A 15,902-nucleotide genomic window follows, 5' to 3' on the forward strand; every position below is an offset into this window, starting at 1 on the left:
CTCCCTGGGAAAGAAAGAAGGGATGGAAATAGGAAGGGAGGGGTGAGGGAGAAGGGAAGGATAGAGGAGGGAGGGAGCAGAGACAGATGTCAGCAGTGGGGCCAGTAACTTTCAGGAGATTTAGATTAACCCCAGACTGAGCAAAAATGAACACCCCAAATGACAGGCGTCCATTCCACTCTATTGACATGACAGCTTCTTTCTGGGAGCTCTTGGTTTCCCACCTTCACCTTCCCCAGACCCCACCCTGATGAGGCCACCTGTGGAAAGAACAGGGGAGACTGTCCATCCCGCTTTCTCCCTCGAGGAGAAAGGCATGATTAACACAAGGCAGCACCGCCACACACACTGGTGATATCACACAGGGTCATATAGCATTAGGGTCACAGGGTGTAATAGCTCCAGATGTGTGTGCCATTTCTGTACAAATCGAACTTCGTGGAACCTATAGGTTTTCCTTGCTGGTAATTTGACTTCGTGCTCCCAGAGCCTGGCATCCCATCTCAGCCTGTCTCCCCCACTCGGCTGGCACACCTGGGAGCTTCATCTTTTGCCCTCAGTGGCTCCCCTCTTCAGGGATATCTGGTGGGGTTCCAGTCTTTGCCTGCCTATTTTGAGTGAGGGGTGAGCTTGGGAGGAGAGGAGCTGGTGGCTGCGAGAATGCTGGAGACAGAAGGGATGCCTTCATTTGACAGATGCTGAAGCCGAGGTGCGGAGAAGGAAAGAAACAACTCAAGGACACTCAGCCGCGTGTCCCAGCTTAGAGCAGACCAAGGGGTCAGGGAGAGGGGACACCTTGCCCGGGTTCTGCTGCCAACAGGCTGAGCAGTCCTGGTGGTGGGGCAAGAGGGCCTCGGCCACCCTGAGACATTTCCCATTTTGCTCCATCTCTTTCCCTCTTCTTTCATCCTAGGCTTTTCTTTGATGCTCTGTGCCACCTCCCCTTCATTGCCTCAAAGGCCCCCAATGATGAGGATGTGCAGGGGAGGGCAAAGGGCAGAGACGGGGCCAGGGCAGCCCCCACTCAGCCTTCGCTGCTCTGTCTCTGTTGGCTCCGCCCCTTCTTGCGCCCCTCCTGCTCGAAAGGCATTGGCTTCAACTCTCTCCACCCAGGTCCTTTCTGCACAGGGGACTGATGGCTGCCCATGGACACAGGCTCAGGCTCTCAGCACTCATACTGTCTGTTGGGGGCAGGGCCAGCAACACCTCATTGATCCAGTCAAACAACTTCATTAACTGATAAGTTAAGGCATAGTCACAAATGTAGGAAAACATGGCTATGCACAGGCCACCAAACAGATAGGCCCATGGCTGAGACCCTCTAGATGGAGCCAGTGTCTTCCTTTCTATGGATGAGACAATTCAATCTACTTCTGTAGTGATACTGCCTCGGAAACCCAAGGAGGGGTTGATGTGAGTCGGATACGACTCGACAGCAGTGAGTTTGATTTTGGTTTTTATTGTGTCATTGTTGTTTTGGTTACCTAGTGCTGCTCTGACAGGAATATACCACAACTGGGATGGCCTTAACAAACAGGAGTTTATTCTTTCACAGTTTGGAGGCTTTAAGTCCAAGTTCAAAGTGCCAGGCTCTAGGGGCTGGGTGAAAGCCCCTCAACCTTGGGGTCCAGCTCTGCCTCGTGCTCCCAGCCCATTGGAGCTAGAGGCTTTTCTTCACTCAGACAGCTGCTGGCTGCTGAGGCTGACAAACCCAAGGTTGACAAGAAAAAGGCTCAGTCCCGATGTTACCAAACCACATGGCAGGCCATTAACTAAAGTCCATTGAAAGTCCCAAGGTTGGCAGAGCATGACAGGCTGCTGAACAATGACACGGCTACATGCAGGGTTCAAGCGTGCCATAAGCTAGAGACCATTCCCAAAGCTGTTTCTTATATACATATGGGAAGCAGACCACATCCCTAAAGCAGTTACTCAGCTGCTTGTGGTAGATTCCACCAGGGAGTTGATTGCCAGTCTCATCATGGGGAATAACTACCACCAGCTGCCCAGCCACTTAACCAGGCCCAGCCAAGTTGACACACAAACTTAACCACCACAATTGTCTTCTCTCTACCACCTCAGAAGGTGGGCATTATCACTGCCATTTTATAGAGGAGAACACAGGCACAGAGAGGGTGAAGGGCTTTCCCAAGGTCACACAGCTAGTAAGGATGAATCTATGATTTTAATTAAAAAACAACAAAAAAACCAGACTCCCTGCCATAGAGTCTATTCCGACTCATATCAACCCGCTTTGGGTTTCTGAGGTGGTAAATCTTTACAGAAGTAAATTGCCCAGTCTTCCTTCTGCAGAGTGGCTGATAGGTTTGAACCACCAATCTTCTGGTTAGCAGTCCAGTTCTGAATATTCTTGAAGTTGACTCTTTGTGTTAACAGTGGTAACTTTTTCTGAATGTCCCCATCCCCAGACTTCACTCACTTTTCTGGAAATAAGTCCCCTAGGAGGGGGATAGAATTTGAGTTGCAGCTTGAGGAGCTCAAGCAAATGGCTAATTGTAGTAAAATGTCTGGGACACAGCCCCAGAAGGTGGCTTAGACTCAGGAGAGCAGCCTCGGGTGGAGACACCCTCACTCAGGGGTGCTTCCACTCCAGCAACCTGTCTCTCCCTCTCACTTCTCTCCCCTTCCTCCCCACCACCCTCTGTATCCTCAGGCCTGCTCCTCACAGGGACTCTGACCCTGTGGGGGAAGATCTGCAAGGTTTGTTCTGGTGCAGTGTCCAGCCCAGAATTCCTCAGGTTCCTGGATTACTGCACCAATGGGGCTCTTGGAGGCATCAGGGTGCAATACCTGAGGATGACCACACAGTGTCACTCTTGAGCCGCATGTACATTCCTGACCTCTTGCTGGCCTGCTCCACCCGCTGGTGGCCTTGGGAGGGCACTGGTGAGGGTAGGATAGCATCAGGGGTAGGGGCTCTAGGTCACCGGCACCATCAGCCCGGAAACTGCTGTCTGTTGTCGTCCTGTCTTCTCAATGGCATTGCCTCACACCCCACCGTAACTGCTCTGGGCCCCACAGACCCTGCCCACTGTTCTGAACCCAGTGTGGACCACACCAGCTCACTGCTGCCTTAGAATCACCTCTGTGGCCTCTGCAGCTTGTTCCTTGGGGCTGTGGGTCTGGAGTGGCAGTAGCCTGATGCCAAGGCCTGTAACAGGTAAAGGCTTGGGGAGGCCTGACACTTCCCTTCACCCCGGGGGTCTCAGACATAAGCAGCCACCGGGGTCAAGCTGGGGTCAAAAGCACCAAGTCACTTGGCACATCTCTCAGAGATGCAAACGAGATGGGTTTCATCTGCTGGTCTCTGATCTGTCCAGTCCTTACTGTGGCTGCCAACAGTGACCCCACCCCAATCCACAGCCATCTGCAGCTATCATATTGTTGTCATGTGCTGTCGAGTCCGACCCGACTCATAGCGACCCCTCCTTGGGTTTCCGAGGCGGTATCGCTACAGAAGTAGATTGCTCAACCTTCCTTCCAAGGAGTGGCTGGTGGGTTTGAACCTCCAGCCTTCTGGTTAGCAGTCAAATGCCTTAGGCATTACGCTACCAGAGCTCATCTGCTATCATAACCACTCCAGTTTCCTCTTAGAAAATGAGGCCCCATTTTCCTCTCTTTTGAGTCTTTCCATATTTGTCTAGGTCCCCTCCGTCTTAAGAAATGTTCCTTGAGTTTGAACACAGACCTTGTATAGGATGCTGCCTTCTGCTCGCTCTCTCCTGTCCCTTGCCTCCCCCTCCCCGCCAAGGATAGCAGCTCAGACCTTCCCCCAGGCGGGCCCCTCACCCTCTGGTCTCCGGGACTAGCAATTCCACCGCCTCTCACTAGAGGGCCCTGGATCTGAAACAAGCAAACAAACTCGGCTCATTTTAAGCAATAAAGGAATTTATTTGAAGGATTTGTTCACAGGACGTGATGGTCGGTGAAGGGTCAGTGGAAGGCCAGGCCAAGGAAGGGCAGGCGCCGGGCAGGGAAGGGGACACAGGTGGCAGAAGCTCATCACCATCTCATCAGCACAGCCTCTGGGAATAGCCAGCGTCAGGCATTTTGTCCCAGTCTCATAAGCTTCTATGCAGGATTCCAGCCCCCAGAGCTGCCTTGGGTCTCCTGTCTGCCCAGGAGGAGCTCAGGGCAGGGCCACCCACAGATGGAGGACAGGATGAGGGAGAACCAGGGTCCTGACAGTCTCCCCTGGTTTTATTGAGCCACTTGTCCTTCTCTGCTTACCTGTGGGGCTCCCACTGGACACTGCCCCCAGTAAATGGTTACAAAATGTGACTTAACACTCTGAGGCACAGAGAGGCTCAGCATTTTAGCAAAGGTCACCCAGCAGCTCCAAGGGAAAGCCAGGAAATTCCAGTTCTACCCATTGCTCTTGGGTTTGGTGTGTGACTCCCCTGGAGCCCTCGTGGTCTCCCCGTGGACAAGGCCTCCCGCGGATACTTTTTGGGGTAAGGGCTTCCTGACTACTGTTGAGAGGAACAGCAAGCCCAGACCGCAAAAAGACCCAAAGGAGACAGTAGCTGTGCTCAGGATCTAGGGCTCAGCAGACAGCCAGGGAGGTAGAGCCAGGACCTGGTAGAGGAGAGGAAAGGTAAGAGCCAGGAAGCTTCCACAGCCGGAAGCCTAGTTGTAGTCGCTCCCTCCACCCAATGTCCCAATCCAGTTCTTACCTGGTCCCCATGGTAAAGGGGAGGCCGACGGAACAGGGAGAACGGTACTGGGCTTAAGGGGCTATATGGGTCTGCATGTCTCCCATTTTTCAAGTCTCCCCACATTCTCTCTTACCTTAGAGAATTTTCCAGTCTCCTGTTAGGACTGCGGTTCAGTCAGATAGTTTCATCTGGGGTTCCTTCTGATGGCATGGTGGTTGCTGAGGGAGGGCCCAGGGCCCACCCCGATCCACATGACATCCCAGAGTGGCAGCATTCCAACAGTCCTATTGTGAGTTGAACTGTATCCCCCAGAAAGGTATGGTGAAGCCTCACCCCAGGACCTGTGCATGTGACATTATTTGGAAAGAAGGTCATTGCCACTGTAATTAATGTATGGTCATACTGGACTGCACTGTGACTAGTGTCCTTGTAAGAAGAGGAGAAGAAGCACAGAGACAGACACCGAGGGAAGATGGCCATATGAAGGTACAAGTGAAGACCGACTGATGCTACCGCAAGACAAGGAAGGCCAGGCCGTTATCCTCACCTGTCTGCGGTCACCATCACGTCCTGTAATAGTACAGACAGATTAGAACTTCTGGGAGATGAATATGTGTTCTAACTTCATAACATAAAGCTCCATATTAATCTTCTTCAATTTAAACATTGCCTTATTCTACTATTTGTGGCCATAATATTACACTTAAGAATCCTGCCCCTGCAACCACATTTCTAAAATCATAAAACAAAGACAGGAACAGCTCACAAGACAGGGCAACCACATTCCTCAGATCCTGAGACCAAGGAAGAGACACTACCAGAGAAATACTGCAAATATAAATTTACTGCTTAGATGACATTTCCTAATAACAGGTCATTAAAAAAAAATATTGTGATTTGGGTGAAAGTTTACAGAGCAGATTCATTTTCCATACAGCAGTTCATGCACATTTTGTTTCATGACATTGACTGCAATTCCCCACAATGTAACAGTCTCTTCCCACTTCCTCTTTGTAGTTGTCTCTTCCCTGTGTCTTTCCCTCCCATGCACTGCTCCCCCCAGCTGTTTCCCTGTACAAACACTGCCCTTCTGTTCTCTCCAAGGAGCAATCCTGATGTAAATGTTCACCCCATATGCATGTTTATTGTTTGGATGGAAGCCACAGGAGTGAGTTCAATTCCAGACCTAAAAGACAACTGGAGGCCATAGTCTCAGGGGTCTCACTAGGCTCTGTCGGACCAGAAAACCTGGTTGTATTTTTTTTAAATGATTTTGAGTTTTGTTCCACATTGTTCTTCCACTCTATACAGGATATCCTGCACCAATCCCCCTCCAAGTGGATGACAGTGGTAGCCAGGTACCATCTAGACCATCTAGTTCTTCTGGTGTCATGGTCAAATAGGCTGAAGATCACATGGTCTACCAGGCCCTTGGACTAATTGTTTCCATGCATGTTTGGTTTTCTTCATTCTTCTTTGCTCTGGGCAAGGAGAGACCCATTGCTGCATTGAGATGGCCGCTTGCAAGCTTTTAAGATCCCAGTCACTACTCACCATAAGTAGGATGTAGAACAGAGTTTTGTGTAATATATTATGCCAGTTGAGCTTAATGTCCCCTGCAACCATGGTTTGGAACCCACAGGTCCAACTACTTGCTTCCTCTGGGTAGCTGGCTGTGGCCAAGAAGCAACCACAACCGTGTCCGTTGTCAGCTCTACTATACACCTGGACATTCTTACAGCACCTACAAATACACTTACAGAAACATTGTCTGCTAACCCTTTATATGGTCATGGGCACACTCCCCGCCTGGATAGCAGGCCATTTTTTTAGGTGTCTTCTAGCCCACTACCCATAGTCAGCATTAACCAATTTTGGAATCTGTGCACCCCTGCCCTCTTTTACCACCTGATGAACTAAGATTGACTATCTAAGACAGGATCAAGACTCGAACCAAGAGCAAACAGCAGAATACACCTGCATGGAAGAAGTTACGGCATCCATGTTGAAACACACAGACTCCATCTTAGAAAGAGATTGCACATGTACCCAGGCTGAAGGAAGTTGAGGCTTATTGTTAGGAATTTATCACAGCCTTGTTCTGCTCCCTGACTTTCACAAAAGGGTTAGGATTTTATGAGTAACTTGCCTGCATAAGGTCTTTTGAAATCATGTACCTCCTGACCTTAAAACTATTATAGAAACCCCTAGCCTGTAAGTCTCAGGGAGACACACATGGTATTGCCTCTGGCCCCGTGAGTCTCTACCTCTTATTAAATTTCTATCTGAGCTACAGCTGACTTTCTAGTCATTATTTCAGAACTCGACCTACAACTGTCCATGTTAATAAGTCCAGTGGTTGATTCTCAGACCTCATCTCACTCGACTTGCCAACAGCATTGGGCAGAGTTGGTCACCCCCTTCCCTGAAACACCTTCTTCACATCACTCCAGGAATGACCCCTTCCCTGTTCTCCTCTAACCACCCATTCTTTCTTGAGCTGGATCTTAAGTGCAGGTCCCTTCTAACTTCTCTGAGCCCTTGAACCTCCTCTGTTCTCCCTTTAGACTCAGCCCTTGGTGAGCTCATCCAACCCATGGCCTTGAACGCCCTCTCTGTGCTCATGACCTTCAAAGGGACACCTCCAGCCATGCCCTTCCTGAGCCCCAGACTCCTGCCCAGTGCCTCCTTGATGTGTCTGCTGGGATGTCTCATGGGCATCTCAGATTCAACACTTGCAAACCAGAATCTTGATCTCTACCTTTTGGGAAAAAGGTCTTTCTTCCAGCTTTATGGCAAAGCCCACCTCCCACCCCCAGTCCTCTTCAATGCCTTTCTCTCACACTCACATCTAGGCCATCAGCAAACATCATTGAGTTGATCTTAAAAAGACTCTAACCCTCATCTCCCTCTCTCTCATCGCTACCCTAACCCATGCCACCATCTCACCTCCTAACGGGCTCCTGTGTTCACTCCTTCTCTGCAGTCTTGTTCCACACAGCAGCCAGAGTGACCCTCTAAAAAGAAAGCAGACTGGTCTTGTCTCTACTCAAAGGCCCCTTCCCTCAAATCTTCCCATCTCAGAATAAAATCCACACCTCCTGCCATGGCTGATAAAGCTGGACCTGCCCTGGCCTGTCCCATCCCACTCCCTGACACTGTCCACCTCCCCTCCCCACGCTCCTTGCACTGGCCTCCTTGAGGGCCTCCCACCAACCATGCTGCCTCAGGACCTTTGCCCTTGCAGTTCCCATCCCCTGGATGCTCTTCTCCTTTATCTCTCCATGGCTCACCCTCGCTCCTCAGTTGGTCTCTTCTCAATCACACACACACACACACACACACACACACACTACCTATCTGCTCACTTGCTCAGTTAGACTTCTTAATACTTTTCACAACCAGACGTTGTCTTAGAATGTGTTTCCATGAAGCAGGACTGTGCTGGTTACCTAGTGCCGCTGTGACAGGAATATACCACAAATGGGATGGCCTTAACAAACAGGAGTTTATTCTTATAATTTGGAGGCTTTAAGTCCAAGTTCAAAGTACCAGGCTCTAGGGGCTAGTGGAAAGCCCCTCAAACTTGGGGTCCAGCTCTGCCTCCTGCTCCTGAGGAGTTTCTTCACTCAAACAGCTGCTGGCTGCTGAGGCTGAGAAGCCCCAAGGTTGACAAGTAAAAAGGTTAACAAACCACACGGCAGGCCATTAACTTAAGTCCATTTTAAGTCCCAAGGTCGGCAGAGTATGGCAGGCTGCTGAGCAACAGCACAGCTACATGCAGGGTCCAAGGCTAGAGACCGTTCCCAAGGCTTCTCCTTAAATACAGGAAGCAGACCACATCCCAAAGGCAGCTACTCAGCTGCTTGTGGTAGATCCCACCATGGAGTTGATTGCCAGTCTCATCCTGGGGAATAACTACCACCAGCTGCCCAGCCACTCAACCAGGTCCAGCCAAGGTGACATACAAACATAACTACCACAAGGATTTTATCTGTTTTCGTCATTGCTCTATTCTCTGTGCCTAGATATGTGCCTGGCACCCAGTCACACAGTCAATGCTGGTAAATATTTACTGAACGAATGCGTGGATGATGGGAGGGTGCCTGCTGGCAAGCTGCACAAAACATGCTGGTAAGGAAGCGGTTTAACACTGGCCACCCTCTCTCACGACTCCTTTCTTCAAGAGCTCTCCTACCCCTTGCTTCAACTGCACGAAGGTCAGGCCCGCATTTCTGGCTGCTCCATTAATGAAGCGACTCCACGTGGGGTTCTGCCTGCTGCCAGAAACCCACAGTGTTGAAAACTGAATTTACAGCCTGCCTCCCAAAACAGCAATACTCCAGAACTTTCCTGTATAACCCGCCCCAGTGTGGGCCTTCATGGTAGGAGGCATCTCCACAGGAGGGGTTCATTTCCTCTCCACCTCCAACTCCTACTCTTCCTACTCCCACAGGAGTAAAGCTTCCCTGGCAGAGAGAACAGGGACCAGAGTATGCAGGCCTTGCCCACCGAGCTGTGAATAGCTGAGAGCTGGGCCTTTTCCCTAGCTCACTACATTTTCTTGAAGGGGACTTGAAGCCCTGAGGTGGGGGGTGGGGATGGGACAGACCATATAGTAGGAAAAGAAGGCCAGGGGGTCCACAACCACTGGGCCTCTAGGGGCAGGGCTGCACTGGCCCAAAAAGAGCCTTTGTGCAAATTACAGAGAGTGGTTTCTGCACCCAAAGGGGCAAGCCTGGCCAGGGCCCACAGCTGAGTGGTTCCAGCTCCCCCGCCCCTTGGCTGGCATCTCTGTCCAAGGCCCTGCAGACTCAACCAGTACTGGTGGCCTGCCGAGTCAGCTGGGGCGCCTCCTCCCCCAGCCCAGTGGTCAGTCTCCAGGATCAGCTTCCAAAGGCCTCTCTGCTTCCTCTCCAGGCCCAGCCTGATGCTTGGCAGCACATGGTCCAGTTCCCCACTCCCACCCTCTGTGATAAGCTGAAATTCTCACTGTCCCAGTGTCCCTCCTGGGACTTGGCAAACATGGAAATGAGATGAGGTCTTGGAGAGGTCTTGGAGAGGCCTTCAGGCCCCACTCGACTCCAGCCCATCCCACACAGGCTCTGGGACCAGGGTCTGAAAGGTTTTCCTCAGGCCACTCCCCAGCCAACAGGAAAGGGCAGGGGACCCTGTGCAGCATCTATGGTCCACTTGGGTGCAGGAGGAGGGGTTCCCTCAGCTCCAATGTCTGCCTGCCCCTATCCTTCCAGCTCTTCCATTTGGCACCTTCTGCTCAGACAGGACCAAGCCCACTAGACACCCCAGATCCTCTACCCTCCTTCAAGTCCAATCTCTTGCAAAAAAGACTGTTGTAGGCCCTGTGTTTCTCAAGAAGGCAGTCCCCTCCCTGTCACCAGGAGTCCTTTCACTTTCCCAGGATGTCCTTAACATTGCCCTCCTCATTGAATCCCATCCTTTTAGGTCTCCACCAACTCCACCTCCTTCCAGAAGCTCCGCCTCCACGAACTCCACCTCTTCCCCCACACACACCACAACTGCCCTTCGAGACTTTCACGACCTGCAGTGGGACCTACAGACCGTTCATTTGCAGACCCAGGCTCAGTGTCTGTCACATGCACATGTCATAGGTGCCACTACATGCCGCAGAGACAGCGTGAGTCACTGCAGACCCTGCCCTCCATTTCTCAGCTGAGCAGGGAGTGTGGGCATGCCCCCAGGGTGCCCAGCCCCTCAGACAGAACTGGTCTGTATGGAGCTCATCAGCCTCTCTGTGAAGCCTGACTCCTTCCCACTCACCTCTGCCAAGGGTGTCAGCACCAATAACAAGGTTGAATGTGTATGCGTGTGCGTGCGCATGTGTGTGTGTGTGTATGTGTCTGTCTGTGTGTGTGTGTGACAGAGCAGGCAGGGGACTCCTCCAGGCTGGGTGGGTGAGGGAGGAGGAGACTGTACTGTGAAGGATGGGTGGGTTTGGACTTCTGGGCTGGGAACAGAGAGAGAAAACAAGGCCCAGGCAGACAGACGCTGGGGTGGTGGTGGTGGTGGTGGTATCTGGTTTGTAGGTGCAGGAAGGGGAGCAGCAGACAACAGGTAGGAAGGAGTCCAGGGCCGAAGCTTGGTCTTGGGTACCCTGCTGAAGGATTTGCATTCTCCTGCAGGCCATGGAGGCCTCCGAAGGGTTTTGAGCAGGAGGACTTTGTGGCACTGACTGGAAGATGGAGGGGCTTCGCAGTAATTCTGAGGAGAGGTAGCAGGCCCAACCTGGGAGGATGGAAGGCGGAGACAGCAAAGAAGAGGACTTCACAAGCAGGAAGTTCCCATCAGGAAGGCAGGGGGTGTGTCTCAGCACCGGGAACTCTGGGAACTACAGAGGGTCAGCCACAGGGGAAAGTGAAGAGGATGAACCATGCCCGGGGCCCCCAATTTCATGGGCAGCTGTTGAAAGCCCACTGCCCACAGGGACCTTCCAAGATGTGGAATATGGTCACGAAGACTGTGCGTGAAGGGGGAAGGGCCAGGGAGAGACAAAGCAGGAGGAACCCCACGTTTGGCTGTCTCGCTGCCCCAAGGATACTCCACTGTGTCCTGGTACTCTTGCAGCAGCCCTGGTTGAGGGGAGGGGTCAGCAGGGCAGGCCAGCAGGAGGGTGACTTCCGCTGGCCATGCCCACTCAGGTGTGGCTCAGGCCACACTCACCCCCGGGGGTGTGGACAGGCATGGCCTATAGCAGCCAGGAGCACTGGTAGGGGCTGGCATAGGTAGAGCCTCTGGGTGCCAGTCCCAACTCTGCCAGCTGGCTGGGTGACCTTGGACAGATCACACATCTATCAGAGGACCATGGTACCACCCCTCAACTGTACACCTGGCCAGTTCCAGCACACAGAGCGGAAGGTATCCTCACTGCACTGAATGGACCTCCATCCTCCCAGCCCTTCCTGCCCAAAAGCTAGAGATCACCACAGGCACCCTCCCTTTCTCACCCCCCATTCTAATCAGTCTTAAGTTCAAACTCCTAAGTGTATTTGGAATCTACACCTGTGCCCTGGTTGCCCACAGAGGCCTCCTACTGGTCACTCCCATCCGCTCACCCCTCCACAGCCACATTCATTTTAAAAGGAAAATGCAATTCAGCCCTTGTCCCTCTGCTGCTTAAAAAATCCTTAAGTGGGTTCTCAGGGTAAATCCACGCATGATCACCTGTCCCTACCTGGCTCCCCAGGTGCAACCTATGCATCTTCCCTGCACTCATGGTGCTTCAGCTACACTGGTGTGCGTCCAGCTCCTTGAACATACCCAACTGGTTCAGGGGCTTTGCCCTGAGCACCATCCCTCCCACTGCGCCTGGAGAACTCTAGAGTGAAGGACAGACTTCATTAGCACCCCAAGGGCCCTGCCCCAGCACCCAAATGAAACTCACCCTGCTTGTCTGTTGCACAGAAGCACCCTGGACTTCTCAGCACTTACTCTCCTTTTGTAAATATATATTAGTGTTTTTTGTTTGTTTAATTTCTATTTGGCCCAGTAGACATGACACAAGGACAGAAATCTTGTCTATTTTATTGTGTTGTATACTCAACACCCATAGTCAGTGTTGAGGGAATGAGGAAGGAAGAAAGGGAGGGAGGGAGGGAAGGAAAAAGAAAGGAAGGAAAGAGGGAGGGAGGGAGGAAAAAGAAGAAGAGAGGGACCGGAGGTCATCTTTGGGGCCAGGGTCTGTGACGATTCTAGCATTCAGGTTGCCAGGAAGGGGGTGATTAGTCCCCGGCACAGGGAAACCCATGCTAAACAGCTTCACCATCAGGGGACAGAAGAGGGGCAGAGACCCAGGCCCAGGCCACTTAGCTGCCAGTAATAACCTCTGGACTCTTCCCACTGAAGCCTGGCCTTGCTGAGGATGTAGGGACAGGAGATCATTCAGGCAGATGGATGCTAGAGGGTGGGTGGAAATGTGACCAAGAGGGGAGATAGGCAAAGGTCAATGGCCTCATGCAGGACGGAAAAGAGGGGGCCCAGTGAGGCATTTTGGCCCTGGCTGGACAGAATCAAGGAAGGCGGAAGCCAGGGCCAAGGAGCCAGCTGAGGGCCCATCACACATGCTGATTTCTGCTTTGTGTCTTGTTCAAAGAGCCACGTTGCCGCCACTCACACAGGTTGCTTCTCCTGCTTGTGGCCCTCACACATGGCAGTGGCCTTGCCAGCAGCACTCAGCTGCTGGGCCCCCCCCTGCAAGGACCATGTGTTCCCATTATAATTACCACTGCCCCAGATGACCCTTGCTCCCAGAAAGCTCAGGGAGAGAACCCACTACTATCAAGTCAGATCTGACTCACAGCGACCCCTGCTTGGGTTTCTGAGGTGGTATCACTACAGAAGGAGATTGCCCAACCTTTTTGCCGAGGAGTGGTGGGTGGGTTTGAACCGCCAGCCTTCTGGTTAGCAGTCAGATGCCTTAGGCACTATGCCACAGGTAGAGAGGCTCTTCAAATGCTCATCCAATCTGCTGTTCCCGTGTATACAGAACTCCCACTAAATGGTCAGTGTTTTTACATTGTGACCTCATCACCTGGACATCATATGTCTTGATTTGTCATCTACTTGACAAGAAGTTGTCCCTTGTCATTTTCTCCTTTTAGTATTTATTTTTTCACGTAAAATAGAAATAGATTTATTCACGTAAAATATTTATTCATGTAAAATAGAAATAGATCTTATTCAAGTTTTATTTATTAATTTAGAGATCAGTATTTATATTCTTTTTGTCAGCTGGGTAATAATATTTTCCAGATCTCTTATAACTTCTTATTATCCTCCCAGTTTCATTAACCATAGAATGAAACTAAATAGAGTAACAGTTGTTCAATTTAACATCTGGATCTTATTCATGTTCAGGAAATAATTTAGATAAAAATAACTATTGTATACCCTAAATGGTGTACAAATCAGGGTACTGCAGTTTTTAGGACATCATTCTATTAATACTTTTGGAGTTTCCAGATTTGTTTCTCTCTGACGCTGACAGAAACTCAGCCGCCCACTTCCACTCCACCCACGTGAACTTACTAAATCTGGGAGTTGAGATTCTGAGGGGCGGGGCTTCCAAATCTGACAGCTGCCACACTTCACTGGGGGTCTTCAAGACCCAACCTCAAGGGAAAAATATCTTTTCCCAAAGGCCAAATTTTCATGTGTACAGAGAAACATCTCTCCCATAAGTCTGGACCAGGCCAGGGAACATCACTCTCTGAATGTGGAGAGACCAGGGATCAACATAAAGACTCATATTTTCATGTGTACAGAGAAACATCTCTCCCATAAGTCTGGACCAGGCCAGGGAACATCACTCTCTGAATGTGGAGAGAACAGGGATCAACATAAAGACTCATACGTGAATGTTCACAGCAGCACTATTCACCATAGTTAAAGGTGGAAATAAGCCAAATGTCCGTCAGCCAACAAATGGATAGCCATACGATGGAACATTATTCAGCCACAACAAGGAAAAGGAGCCCTGGTGGTGCAATGGTTAGGGGCTCTGCTGCTAACCAAAAGGTGAGTGGTCAAAGCCACCAGCTGCTCCGCAGGAGAAAGATGTGTCTGTCTGTAAAGATTACAGCTTTGGGAATTCTGTGGGGCAGTTCTGCTCTGTCCTATAGAGTTACTTTGAGTTAGGATTGACTTGATAGATAGCAATAGGTTTGGGATTTTTGTCAGGACTTTTCTTTTGTTTTTTGGTTATAAGAAGGAACAAAGTACTGATCCATGCCGCAACATGGATGAACCCTGAAAACATTACGCTGAGTGCAAGAAGTCAGTCTTAAAAGTCCACATATTGTATTATTCTATCTATAAGAAATGTATATTAATAAGCAAATCCATAGAGACAGAACATAGATGAGTAGTTGCTTAGGGTAAGGGAGATAGGGTAGAGGTGGGTGACAGCTATAGGGTACGGGTTTTATTTCCAGGTGATGAAAATATTCTAAAATTAATTGAGGTGATGGTGGCATGTAACTGTGAATACATTAAAAACCATTGAGTTGCACACTATAAATGGGTCAATAGTATGACACGGCCCCACCCCACAGGGAGGAAAGGGAAGGGACGCCAGGGACAGCTAAGCAGCAGGATCCAGGTAAGGGGAGGGCAGAGAGGTTTCAAACAGCTAAAGGAGATGAACTTGTCTGTCAGTCTGTCCTACTGTGGTGGCTTGCACGTTGCTGTGAGGCTTGAGGCTGTGACACCAGTGTTTCAAATGCCAGCAGGGTTGCACATGGTGCACAGGTTTCAACACACCTTACAGACTGAGACAGACTAGGAAGAAGGAAGAAGTTATCCACTTCTCAAAGAATTGGCCAGGGCAAACCTTATGAATAGCAGAGAGACTGTCTGATACACTACTGGGCAACTTTATGAATAGCCCTGAAACATTAACCAATACAGTGCAGGAGGATGAGCCACTTAGGTTGGGAGGCACTCAAAATACAACTGGGAAAGAGCTGCCTCATCAGAGTAGAACTAACTTTAATGATATCGATAAAGTAAAGCTTTTGGGACCTCCATTTGCTGATGTGGCATGATTCAAATTGAAGAGAAACAGCTGCAAACATCCATTAATAATCAGAACATGCAATGTACAAAGTATGAATCCAGGAAAATTGGAAGTTGTCAAAAATGAAATAGAACACATAAAGATCTATAGCCTATGCATTAGTGAGCTGAAATGGACTGGTATTGGCCATTTTGAATCAGACAACCATATGATCTACTATGCTGGGAATGACAAATTGAAAAGAAACGGCATGGCATTCATCATAGCACAGGATGTTTCAAGGTCTGTCCTGAAGTACAATGCTGTCAGTGATAGGATAATATCCATATGCTTACAGCGAAGACCAGTTAATACTACCATTCAAATTTATGCACCAACCACCAAAGCCAAAGATGAGGAAATTGAAGATTTTACCAACTTCTGCAATCTGAAATTGACCAAACATGCAATCAAGATATGTTAATTATCACCAGCGACTGGAATGCAAAAGTTAGAATCAAAGAAGAATCACTGGTAGTTGGAAAATTTGGGCTTGGTGACGAAATAACTCTGGAGATTGCATGATAGAATTTCACAAGACCAACGACTTATTCATTGCAAATACCTTTTTTCAACAACACAAATGGGGCTATAAAAGTGAACTTCACTGGATGGAGTACACAGGAATCAGA

This window comes from Orycteropus afer, unplaced genomic scaffold (assembly GCF_000298275.1).
Source record: "Orycteropus afer afer isolate SDZICR_OR568_19922 unplaced genomic scaffold, OryAfe1.0 scaffold00170, whole genome shotgun sequence".
Classification (NCBI taxonomy): domain Eukaryota; kingdom Metazoa; phylum Chordata; class Mammalia; order Tubulidentata; family Orycteropodidae; genus Orycteropus; species Orycteropus afer.